The sequence below is a fragment of the Falco cherrug genome, chromosome Z (genome assembly GCF_023634085.1).
Source record: "Falco cherrug isolate bFalChe1 chromosome Z, bFalChe1.pri, whole genome shotgun sequence".
In the NCBI taxonomy this organism is placed as follows: domain Eukaryota; kingdom Metazoa; phylum Chordata; class Aves; order Falconiformes; family Falconidae; genus Falco; species Falco cherrug.
The window spans coordinates 15968687-15981502 of NC_073720.1; positions in this window are offsets into that span (position 1 = coordinate 15968687).

Below are 12816 nucleotides of genomic sequence, written 5' to 3' on the forward strand. Positions count from 1 at the left end.
CCTTGCCCTCCTTCTTCCTTTTTACTGAGTCAATGCTCTCCAGTTGTAACTGAAGAAACAGCTTATTCATTGAACCTCTGCTGGCTGCTATTAGGTAGAGTCTATCAAATCTGTCATAGGAGTTTAATTGATAAAGATTTAGAGGAAGACAATAATTAATTTGAGTTAATACGATTTTATGGAAAACAAGTCTTGCCAAACAGTCGATTTAATTTATTGGGTGGCTGAAAGTAACTGGCTTGAAGTCCTGAATGGTGGTAACATGTACTTGACTTTGTTCTTTACAAAGTAATGATGAATGACAAATTAGTGCTCTAAATTATCTTCAAAGCACATGATTTGGCTAATGACTTGGAATGTTTCTTATAAGATAATAGGGAAAAATGCTGCCTGAAATTTGAAAAAACATTGTCAGCTATAGTTTCTAGAGCTCCAGTGCACAGCAGCTTGCTCATAACCTAAGCAATGAGCTAAAAAATGAAACAAACTCAGTTATACAGAAATTTTGCATGGTAACAGCAGAAGGCTGTAAATAAGGCAGAATGCATTTGAGAAATCAGCAGAGAGCAGATAGGTATAGCGGAATCCTCACCAAGATAATCCCCAAGCTAAACAAATTTAGTTGTAGAAGAAGAAACATTCACTTGACCTAACTAAAAATGCAAATACAGACTGTACCGACCTTCCATATGTGTTATGAGCTCTGTTGCACCCAGGGATCCAGTTGACTTTCAAAACTGCACACAACGATGCATCTAAAGAAGGGATGGTTGGATAATCAGAGGTGTATAGAAAAAAATAATTGAAGGAGTGACTGTTTGCAGTACTCAATAAAACATCTTAACTTAGCTTCTTAGCTTGTGAGAGAGAACCATTACTTAAAATGGGAAGTTTAGAGATATGGAAAAGTATAGCATAAGTGTGTCACAGCATGAATCAGGCATTGAATGGAAAAAGGGTTAGCAAGGGTTTCAAACTATAAACTTGGTTTAGAAAACAGAGTGAGCAAATAGGTAAAGCTCTTACATGGACAGGACTGGAAGAGACTGCATGGCTTATCAAATTCAGCACACCACAACTTAAGCAAATGAGTGTAGCACAGAGACGTCCCTGGCCTCCCTTCTAAAGGACTTGGGCAACTCAGCCTGGAAGGAATAACAGGAGGTCCCCAGTACAACCATCTGTTCAAAACAGCAGCGGCAAGAAGCTGGCCTGGGGCCTTCTCCAGCCCAGTCTTGAGAGGCTCCAAGAACGTGGACACCACTGCCCCTCTTGGCAACCTGCTCCACTCTGGACTGTCCCCATAGGAAAAAGGTTTCCCTTTATGTATATAGTGGGCTTCTCTTGTTTCAGCTTAGACCCACAGTCTCTCATCCTGCTGCCTTGCACTGCTGTGGAGAACCTGTCTCCTTCTTCTCAGTGACCTGCCCATAGGCAGGAGAAGGCGTTCTGCTGTGCACCCAAAGCCTTCCCTTCCTCAGGCAGAAGCAGCTCATCCTTCAGGCTCCCATTGCAGGACAGGTACTCCAGCCCATGAGCATCCTGGTGGCCCTCTAGTGGGCTCACTTCACCTAATCAACCTCTTCTTCAGGTTTTGTTACACAATAAAAGGCTACAAATGTGCTCCCATTAATTTCCCAGCAAAGATTTGTATTTAAAATTGTCTACTGCTGATCTGATGGTATTAGGAGAGAGACATTGTTGTTCATTGCTTGCACAAACCCATAAGAGCTCCATTGGTCAGGCAGTGTCAGTAAGATGGTCAGCATTTCAGGATGTTGACAATGGCATCTGTATCTTGAAAACACCCATGAAGAAGATCAGGCTGCTGCTGATCAGGGATTGAGACAATTTTGCCTGGATTTGATTCTCATTACACCTCCTTCTGGAACAGGACCTAAACTCATCAGAATTCCACAGAGGAACGGAAAAGGTCTGTTTTCTAACTGGAGAAGTTGATCGGTTAACCTGGTCCAAGTACTGCCGGGAAAAGGAAAACAAAAGCCTTATCTGTGGATATTCATTTAAGATTTTACAATAATTTCACCTCACTACAATGAGGTCTCTTTTCCATTTTTTTTGTGAATATTCTGTTCAATGAATTTACTCTGATCTCATGTGGAAAGCACTAATATTAAGTTGTTGTGAGTTCCAAAACCTTTGGACTGGCAACTTATACTTAAATGCCATGCAACATATGCATTGAAGTAAAACAGCTCAAGGTAATTCTTTTTAAAGAAAAGCTACTCTTCAAAACAGTTATTTAAAAAAATACATTTAATAGTAATTTAGTAGCAGCTAGTAAATCAAATATCACTCAATTCTGGACAAAAGGAAGTGAAAATAATTGCTGTTCAGATTGTATGTCATCTTCTCCAAGTCACACATGCAAATGTCTCCCTCTGAAATATCAGTTTCCCTTCTTCACCTCTAATTTTTATACCCTGCTAAAACCACTGTTCCCAACATAAGTTGCATCTTTAAAAATTGCTTTTGATTAAAATAATGAATAAGCTTCACCGTCTTTTATTTTTGCAGTGTTGGAAACAACAGAAACATTACAAGAGAATTGTTAAATTCCCAGAATACATCCTCTTAAATGAGAATCATATTCATCCAGAATGAATAAACTATGACGGGTGCAGTGCACATTCTGCTCAGAGAAAGCAGTTCTCTTCCACTTTGAAAGGGGTTTTATTAACTAATTATACAGTAATAATCAGAACATGCTGATCCCAGGGATTAATGACCAGAAGGGTGTTTCTGTGCACACCTTGGCCCATTAGCTCCCAGCAAGGACCTAGTTATTCATCCTCAGGAAATTGCATTGTTCTTATTGGCATATTAAACTGCATATGAGAGCAGAGCCTTCAGGTTTATGGATAGCTTAATTATTTTGGCTAATGTAGAAATAGCTAGTGTGTACAGCAAAGGGAATGAATGTCATGTATATCAAATTAATTGGGAATAATCCCTGAATTTTCTATTCACTTGATAATCACTACCGATTTTCTGGTAGTAACACGAGAGATTTCATTTCACACACTGTATTTACTATCAGTACCAATGTTTTCACATTGCCACAATTTGTCTTTCTGTTTTTTAAACAGTGGTATATCGGTAATTTGTCAATTCTGGAGCTTACTCATTTCAAAATACTAATTGCAGTCATTCACAAAATTCACAAAAACTTTGAAGAAAGGAAGGAAAGAGTGAGTTGAATTTTCCCTGCTGCCAGCCAGGCTTGCTTTCACGCACAGAAGTGACTCCCATTAATTAATAGGACTGAGAACCATGACCCCATAGCTCCCAGAGAGTGGTAGAAGGGCAAGTCCCTACAGCCACAGCGGTGTTTCCTGAGGAAGATAACATTAGGAAAGGCACAGCCTCTTTCCTACTGAGTGTGTTCTTCCTTCAGCATACTTTTCCACAACGTAAAATACAATAGAACTGCTTTATTAAATCCCAGCTGGACTAAGTAATTTCTTACAATATGATTTTCTAAGACAAAATAAAAGGAGCTGAGCATCATTCTGGACTTGAAACACACTGCTAGTGCTGCTAGATGTAAAACCAGATCTAACAGCTTTGTTTCCTGATAAGCAGTGTGAGGGGGTGGCTTCTTCAGCTCAGCAGCTTTTTCAGCATCAGCTATTGTTTGAGGTTTAACCAGGGTGCAGAGTGCTGCTGGCAGCAATGTCTTGGTCACATTTGTAAGCATGGCATGTCACCATTGTGATAACTTTTCAGACAAGCGCAACTGGGACATGTGCTCTGGACTTGTGCCATTTTGCAGAAACAATGGTCTTCTCAGTTAGGCAAAAAACAGTATCAAAGCATCAAACATGCTTTCTCAAGAAAGCAAGGCTGAGTGAAAAAAATGGGAAAGCTGCTACTCTTTAGTCCAGTGTAGAAATACTATAATGAACAATTTTATGGTGACTTTCATCCAAGCTGATCCAAGGGCTTTAATTAAACATATCTCAAATTCTTTATTTGTCCATCATTTGTAATTTTAGAAAACAGTCTTTGATATTTTTCTATTAAGATTTCATCCAAGCAGGACCTTAGATTCAAAAGCAAATGGTATTTTTCCCATCATCATGTTATCCCAGTCCCTTGCAATCATTCATTAACATAGTCTCATTTTATCTGGATAAAAGACAAAAGCTGTATTTCAAATGACCATTTAACAGATGAGAGAGCAAGGTCCAGAAAGGTTTAAAACCTGGGCAAGAGGTAAAGCCTGGGTGTAACACCTTAATCACAGGTCATGCCATCTTCCTACTTGCCTGGCCCATTCCCTTGCCCTACTGCAGGGTGTGAGTATATAGATACACGCATATATTGGAGTAGGTCAGAAGTCTTGTTGGTTTTTTTTTAGCATGCATTAGAATCACAGAATGATTTGGGTTGGAAGGAACCTCAAAGATCATCTAGCTCCAGCCCCCGTGCCATGGTTTTGGCTTTAGTACCAATCCCTGGTCTTAAAGAAGAACGTGTTATACACCTCACCATCAGACTCATGCTTAGCCCACTCTCCCCTCTTTCTGCAGGGATACTCAACTGAAGATGCTCTATGTTTCTCAAGCAACCAAGAACCTATAACAGAATTATTAACTTCCCTGAGGCATGGAGCTTTCCAGAAGATGGAGAAGTCCCTAAAGCACAGGGTTCATCATTATTCTAGCAATGACTTTGTAGATGATGATGATGATTCCGAAATTGAGGAGGATGAAACACGTGTAGCAAAGCACAGATGTGAATTGCTGGCATTGGCCATCATTGTTTATGAGGCATGTGGCTGCGTGCTGCATAATCTCAGGCTTCCTGTAGCATTCATATCAAGACAGAGGAAAAAAGGAGTTGTGTGAATCTATACTAGACGTGACAGGAATGTGGATCAGTAGAGGTATTTCCTTGCTGGGAAAAAAAGAGAAAGTTACTGGACTACCTGAAAGCTTCCCGACCAAAACACAAAACATGAGCACAATGTAGTGCTCTACTTTAGTAGCCTGCTTTGAGATTCTCAAAATAGTGGTGAGACTAAAAGATAAAATTTCCTAATACTAGTACAAAACTATTACTGCTCATGTACGTCTTGGCTGGGTAAAACTTCATCAGCTGCTCTTTCCTCATCAGTTTAAATTTTCCAAGCTCTGCAATTCCTGCAAAAAGAAGGAAAGGAAGGAAAACTACTGCTGTCTCTACAGAAGTGTGGCATAAATGTCTTGTCTCACAAGCTTCCTGAGGATTAACAGTGGAAGGGAGGGATCAAAGGAAAGGAAATAAAGCCTGGGAGACTTGCTAATATGCAGACCTACACAGCAAAGAAGTACCAACCTAACCAGTATCACAAAAGTTATACCTCTGTGCATGGAGGTTCACAAGTCCTCATATAAGGTCCTTAACACTCCTCAATATCAAAGTCCTGCCAGAAGCCTCTCACAGCATCTGCTCATGGTGCCTCCAGCTCAAGGCCAGCAGCAAAGTGCCCATGACACGAGCAAACCCTCATCCAAAGGCAAGGGCTGGGACCCTGAAGATGAGCATTCCTTTGCATCAAGCTGTCACCATGCCAGGGATGACAGCCTGGCTCTGGGCACTGGCAGGAGGTCATCAGCACCAGCTGTCCACAGTGACAATCACAGGTTTGCACATGGCTGGTCAGTCACGGCTTTCCATGGAGGTGCTGGTACTACTGGTCACCCAGGCCATGTGGCCTCCATGTTATGGACAAACTGAGATTTAGTAGACCATGAACAGCCTTCTGGGTTTCCGTTTGAGAGGCCAGGTTGATATTTCAATAAGGCCATTTCTTGGGTTTTGTTACCTCTAAGCAAAAATTTCTAATTTTGCCTTAGAAACAAGAAGAGAATGCTGAAAGAGTAACTGACAGCCAGGACTAACTGCCCATGTATCACACAGAGCTGTTACAGCAGTTAGAATTCATCTGATACAGGTGTGCTGGGTGAGAGATTATTTATGTACCTGTTGTAATGGCAACACAGGAGGACAAAGATCTTTCAACTGTGCTTAGTTTGAGCCTGAATGACTTTTCAGCAGGGATGCTGGTCTCTGATCTCTTTTTCTTTTTCTGTACTTTTAAGATATTACTCAAAAAACAATGAAGAATTGTGGGGCCATTGAAGAAGTGCAGCTGGGTTTGATCTGACATGATCAGAATTTGTAGTGTTTCATCAGTGTATCCATGTGCTAATCTCTGTGGTAGTGGGTTTGCTTCTGTGTTGTTTGGAAATGCTCAGATGATGTTTTTCTAGCAAGCTACTGTCTCAAGGCTTTCAAAGACAAGGTCAGTTATCTGAACTATCCTTTGTTAGATGATAGTTCTCCTGTTTCTGAGGTTAATCCTCAGCCAAAGGTAAGGGACAAACTTCTGATTGTGGCTAGATAGTCTTAGCAGAATATATTATAATTACATAACTTAAAAATTACTATATATTTTTTGGTTGGATAAAAAAATGTAAAGCTTCCTAGAACTGTGGATCTCACAAGGTAAATAAAGGCTCCTTTTGCCTCGTGCTGAAATACAACCATCAGTAGAGACAAGCCATCTCTGTCACAGATTAAGGATAACAAGAATGGTTGGTAGACGTCTCCACCTTAGAGAGACACGGACACAAAATCTGGCAGGCGAGGATGCTGGCAGCTGGAACAAAGCACCAAAAGACATCAGCGTTCTGCTGTTACTTGGTCTCTCCAAATCAAGACTGGGTATCTTTCTGGAAAATAAATCATGGATCAGTGGGCCAGGGTGAATCTTTATAGCCTACGGCATATTGGTCAGACTAAATAACTAGAGCTATCTTCCAGCCTTAATATCCATTAGTCAGCCGTCAGAGCAAGGAATAAAGATTGTGCATTCAGTAAGAACCGCAGGCAGGAACAGAGATAGGCAGGGAATATAATCTGACCTTCCAGTGGGCAAATCACTGTTCCTTAAGTAAGCAAAGCCACAATTTGTATTCTATAGGAAGGTGCACAGGGTCTGCAAAGCACCTGCACCTGCAAAGCACCCCTACATGGTGGGGCTTTTTTCCCTAGGAAACTTTCTGGGTTCTTCCATGCCTCTTTTGTTTCTTTGTTTTATTATGAGGCAAAGGATAGGAACAGTACACAACTTTCTTTTGTAGCTCATGAATTTATATCCTGCATCTAAAAATGAAATGTAGCATGAAATTTACTTTTTGTCCTAATGTGAAATTGGATCAAGTAAAAGCAATTTCTGTACTCTTAGATAGGAGAGTTCCTCAAAAATGGCTGGAAAGGCCTCCATTCAGTTTTAAAAAAACCAAACAATAGATTTGTACCTCAGCTCACAATGATTTTATTACCATTTAATATGAGTGATGATATTGAATTATAGATGGATCACCATATCAAGCAGCAAAATTATGAGATTTTCCTTTTGCACTAATGTATTGTTCAAATCCTGGCTCTCTTTGACTCAGTAAAAAGGACCAAGCTCTATGCAACTGCAGCTAAAAGAACTTCTGCTGTAAAACATTGGTCCTGTAGCAACTAGGACAATAGTTTTTATTTTAATAACAGTGGTCAGTGACTCATGATAATAAAAAATCCTCTAAGAAATACAGGCATGGAATGCTTGGAATTTTAATATTTTTTTAATTAATTATTCTCCCATTTAAATGTAAAAAAAACCCTAAATACTACAGTTCAGAAATTTCTGGGAAAAATCATTACTGTTAGTATTATTCATTTTCAGGCTAGCATGACAGATCAGCTGCCTGGGAGTTTGCTGCAAAGTAGGGAGGAAGCACGAGGGCTCATAGCCTCATCCCCAGTGGCTTCCCTATGTGCTTGGTCCTGCTGTGGGAGCTGGGTGACAGACACAGGAGCTGCCGCAGCATTGCCCAGCTCACCTCACACAGCCACCCTGCAGTACCACACAGCAGCATATGCTCTGCCACAGCCCCTGAGGTACAAAAGAGCACTAGGGTGGCAGAGCACAGCCCCTTCAGTGCGATAAGAGGTGCTCTTGTGAGAGCTCCTGAGAAGATGCTCTTTTGCAAACTGCATCAAACAAAAAAGACCTCATCAAATAAAACAGCCCTGAGACCAAACTGGTTCTTAGAAGTCCTCCAAAGTACTCTCCTCACAATCAATATTCAATAGCATTAACACACATAAGTTGTCAGAATAAGAAAAATGTGGGTGTCTCCATGCATCTGTAACGCTGCCAGCCCTGTGTATGGGGAAAACAATCTCCCTCAGAGAGCAACTTTCTTCTCTGCATTTTGCATTGCCTTGCAAAGTACCTAGAAATACTGTTGAACAACTGTGGTTTGAGTAAATAAACGAACAGCCCGTTTGTAATTAGTATAAAGCAGAATGATAAAATATAATGAAAAATTAAACCTTCCCCAGACCATAAATATTTTTTTCTGACACAGAGTTGAAGAGTGATTTGTCCATGTACAAGAACAATGCAGGATGAACAGCAAACTGCAAGAACATTTCTACAGCAATAAATTAAAATGATCTATGTGGAAAGCATACACAGAGACGAACACTCAAATGCACACACAGAGATTTTAGTGAGAAAATTACTGTCGGGCTTTTTCTCTGAAGCCACAATGGTCAAACGAGCAAACTCTCAACTAGTCAGGTGCTTGGCTCCACCTGCTCAGGAAACCCTAGCACAGGAAAGGGATTAGCCACAAGCTTAAGCAGGTGTAGGATGAGCTCCCAGATGGCAAAACTGCTATTATTTTGAGGAGGACTGTTACCATGGTTTCTTCAAGAATATTCCAGGTAACACCAAACCATTTGCTAATCATATTTCAGCAATATTTCCCCTGCTGATGGCGACGGTACAAAAAAAACCCTTGCCCTGGCAATGCATGTCTTTCAACTGGAGAGTTTCCAGCCTGTGGCAGCAGCCATGGGTTGAGGTCCCCACATTCCACCACTTTGCAGAAGAGAAGAAGGTGCTTAGGTCACCATGGCTGGACTGGTGCCTGTGAGCCATGGGAATGCTCACAGTACAGCACGTCACTGGAGCCCCAAAATTACTGACTTGCCACTCCAGGATGCAGTGTCACTGGTTTAAATCCCGTGACTCCCTCTTCACCTGCCACATTGGTTTATCAACACCCTGTGTCTCTGCTGTCACTTGGAAAGACCCTGTGGACCCCAAGGGCCTGCCCAGATCCCTGTAGCAAGGGTTTCCACAAGGAAACTTCACTGGGGAGGATGTGAGTTCACAGCATCTGCCCAAGTGCCCAAACCACCAGCTATGGGCTCTCCTGGAGCAGAATTCTGTAAGTACCAATTTGCAAGGGATAACAAAATACTCCTGAGGATGGAAAGGGGGTGAATGTGACCACACACAGAAGTATAGTCAGACTTCCCGTCTACCAGGCTGCGGGCTTACCTCATCCAGTGACTAACATTAAATGATACTGTTACAAAAGAAAGAAAATTAATTGCTAACATAATCTGATTTGTAAATGCAATGTCATACAATGAAAGCCATTTGCCTGCAGTATGAATGAATGCAGACTAAAGCAGGCACACACAGAGATGGGTGAAAGCAGCTGGCCAGTGCCTGCAAGGGCATGAAACATCCTGGAGCAGTTAGGTGTGGAAACCATTGTCAAGGACTGGTGGCATTTTTCTCTTGAAATACAGAATGGCTAAACTAAACAGCAGAAAAGATTTATTAAGGCCAAGAGGTGTGTTTGTCACTACAGCAAAAGGTACAAATTGCCACTAATAGTATCAGGCTGGAAGCCAGAGGAAAGTTCCCAGCCAGCAGGCTCTGGAGCAGCCTCTCAGCCTGGACAACAGGCAAGATGACATGCTGAAGTGGGGCTTGGCAGACATGTGAATAGAAAAACATGACACGCTGGACCAGAATAGTGGGAGACTAGACTTGATGACTCAGGAAGGCTTGGCTCCTATTTGCATATTGGCAGGCAGAAAAAGTTCAGTCTGAAATTCTCCATTTTTCATGGTGCTGATGCCAGGTAGCACTTCTGCAGCCGTATCATTTTGAGATCCCAGAGGGCTCTCACAGCCTGCTTTGGCCCAGCACTGGGTGCTATGTGGTTTTTGCCAAGTGAATATTCACAAAGAATCAAGGTGTTTAGTGGGACCTGCAAAACCTGGGTATTTATGAGCAAGAAAGCTGCTGTTCAGCCACTGTTTCTAGGACTTACAGGCATACGCATCAGAAAACATGTGGCTTCATCCATGACTTGTGTATGCATGAAACTGTGCATGCAGGGACTAAACAGCCATGAACAGTAGGTGATTTTGAGGATAAACAAGTAACATAGGGTTGCACGAACTGCCTGGGTACCTAGAGACACTTTCATTTTCCACTAGTGACTCCAAAGGCTTTGAGTGATGGCACTGCTGTTCTTCACAGTGTGACTGCTGCATGTTCTGAGCAGAAAGGGAATTACATTTTTACATTTTAAGGGTTACAAGCTATACATCTTATCTCCTACATAATGAAAGGCTATCCTCAAAGGACAAGACAGTTATTCCTCTTCCAGGGGGTGACTGTGCAGGATTCCTGTAAACTGGGAAGAGTGACAAAATTATTCCTAACAATTCAGACTGATTTGACTTTGTTTATTGACAAAGCTGTCCAAAAAAGCCCTCACCTGGCACAGCAAGTTCTGCTGTTTTAAGACACAAGAGCCACACACACACATGGAAATGACTGCATGCCCCAGCATAGGACACTGATGTTACAGACCCACACACCTCTCATTTAGACAGGTGGCAGACTGTGAAATGGTGGCTTTTAAAAATCCTTGATCATAATTTCTATGCAGACTCTACTTGTAAAGCATCTAAATGATGTTCCAGGTTCCTGTGGGTACCATTAGAGATGGTCCTATGTACATCTATGATTGTAGATAATTATTAGCTATGGTTATGAACAATTTATTGCCCTGTTGGATTTCTTTATTAAGGTAACCAAGATTAATTCATTAGCTTGCCTGTGGTAAAGTGCTTAAAATTAGAAGTGTAATGTGAACTAAGGCTGAGTATTTCCAAGCTGTGTTTTGCAAACGAAAACTTTTTTCTTACTGAATATCAGTAGGAAATGCTGTTCTGAAAAAAGGACAGCTACTGCCATTGACACACCACATCTACCTGCATGCACATACACAGACACATCTATATGGCTCCAGGCTTTGGAATAGTGGAGTTGCCTGAAGATTGTCTTTCTCAGACTTGTCTCCGGGCTGGACCAGTCACTCTCTTTCCCTCTGACACTGCTGGCATTTTCAAAAGAAATCTCCGTGACAGACGAGCTAGTTTGGTCTTTTGTCTTCTGTTCACCAAAACTGTTCACTAGAGTTTAATGCTCCTGCTGTAACCTGCTCCAACAGAGGAGGAAAGAGCTAGACAGTGAGGAACTGAAGAGCTATTGACTGACCAATACTTTTGATCACAGCCAAGCTTTTTCTCATCCTCCTACCATGCACAAGAAAAAAAAAAAAAAAAAAAAAGATTGATTGGGAGTGTGGAGGGGCTAGGTGGAGTTGCATGCTGGTCGTGCCATGTGGGAAGCTTCACAGCTTTCCTGCATGCAGAGAAGTCTTCCACGCAGAGTGGGCAAAACATATGCTGCAGCAGCACAAGCAGTAGCAAAATGGACATACTGCCTGATTTACATTTCTCTATCCTAGGCTGCATCCTAGGCCAGATTTGGCTCTCTGTCTATGGTGGTTTATATGTGAAATTTTCGGAAGAGAAATTCAAACAGTGAGTGCAGGATACAAAAAGAAAGAACCTGCTTCTTTAGGACTGGCCACCCTCTCAGATAATGTCACATCGCATTCTCACAGAAAACCTAAGTTCTCTGAAAATTCAATATTGTTTCAGTCCGTATACCATACTGTCAGAATGAGAGAATTTTTTTCTCAAAACTGCCGGATTTGTCCATTCAATGGCATTTGCCTCCATTTTAAGAATGTAACAGAAAAAGATAGCCAAAACCTGGCTTTTTCTGTCCTCAAGAACCGAGCTTCAGCAGTTAGTGCTACAAGTGCTGCTCCCAGCACTTCCTATGACTTGCCCTGGGAGAAGGCTCAACTCCACAGTCATGTCTCAGGCAAAGCCAATGCACCGCTAATGGTTAGACCAGAGGTCCTCAAACTACGGCCCGCGGGCTGGATACGGCCCCCCAGGGTCCTCAATCTCGCCCCAGTATTTACAGACCCCCCCTGCCCCCCTCCCGTCGGGGGTTCGGGGGAACCAAGCAGCCGCAGATGGCTGCCTGCCACTGCATCCGCACGCCGGCCCCCTGGTTAAACAGTTTGAGGACCCCTGGGTTAGACATGCTGCACAGTTAAACAGCTCTTTTGCAAACAATTCCCACTCTGTGAATGTTATATTTTGAGCTGCCATAGGCCCAGCTGATATAAGTTAATATTTTTAAAGAGAAAGTTAATTCTATGCAAAAAAAAAATCTTCATTTAAATAGAACTTCACGACTTCATGTATGAACACTGGAAAAAAGTGCACAGCAGATAGATAGATACTGGAGGGTAATTTTAGTCACAAAAATACATGTTTTGTGAAAACTCACCCTGGACTAAAAACCTTACAAAGCAGCATCTCTTGCTTTTCAGAACTATTTGCAGGGCAGGTGGACAGTACCGCTCATTACATAAAGGAATGCCAAGCTAGGGGGATTGTCATGATCACAAGATGCCAGGCAGTAAGTGTCAAGTGTAGAGAGACCCCAGGACATCCACCCATCTGCCAGGACATGCTGCAGGTCACAGTGCATCCCCCTCTGCAACA